The sequence below is a fragment of the Myotis davidii genome, unplaced genomic scaffold (assembly GCF_000327345.1).
Source record: "Myotis davidii unplaced genomic scaffold, ASM32734v1 scaffold173, whole genome shotgun sequence".
NCBI lineage: Eukaryota > Metazoa > Chordata > Mammalia > Chiroptera > Vespertilionidae > Myotis > Myotis davidii.
The window spans coordinates 2,503,619-2,504,188 of record NW_006286303.1 but is presented as its reverse complement, the minus strand read 5'-3'; positions in this window follow the sequence as shown (position 1 = coordinate 2,504,188).

Below are 570 nucleotides of genomic sequence, written 5' to 3'. Positions count from 1 at the left end.
ACCCTGGCCACTTCCTTTGTCTAAGGCTGCCAGCAGACTCAAAATTTAAAAAAAAAAAAAGATAAAAATTATAGAACAATTAAAACATTTGCTCTGTGCAAATTTTTACTTTTAACACACAAATGCAATGCAATTGTATTCCATTGATATTAGGTGAACATACTTGTATGTATATAATCTTTAAAAATCTAAATATGAGACAGTTTGTGAATGTGGATGCCAAAAGGCCTCCTCAGATCCTCAGCACACCCCATCCTACTCCCTGTCCAGCTCAGCCAGGTCTGTAGGATGGTTGCTCTTCACAATCACCATGTATGCAGAGAAAGAAAGTGTATTCGTATTTTCCCACTTGATAAAGAAGGACACTTAAGCTGGAAGATTGACTTTCCTAAGATTATAAAACTGAGTGGCTGAGCAATGAATCAAACCCAGGTCTTTGTATTACAAATTCAGAGTTTTTTTTCCACTACGGGCCTGACATCCTCTTCCAAAACACTTTCCCCAGATAATGAGAATAAACTATGGTTCTCATCTTTAGAAAGGTACAAGTAACACCTAGTGGCCCATAAT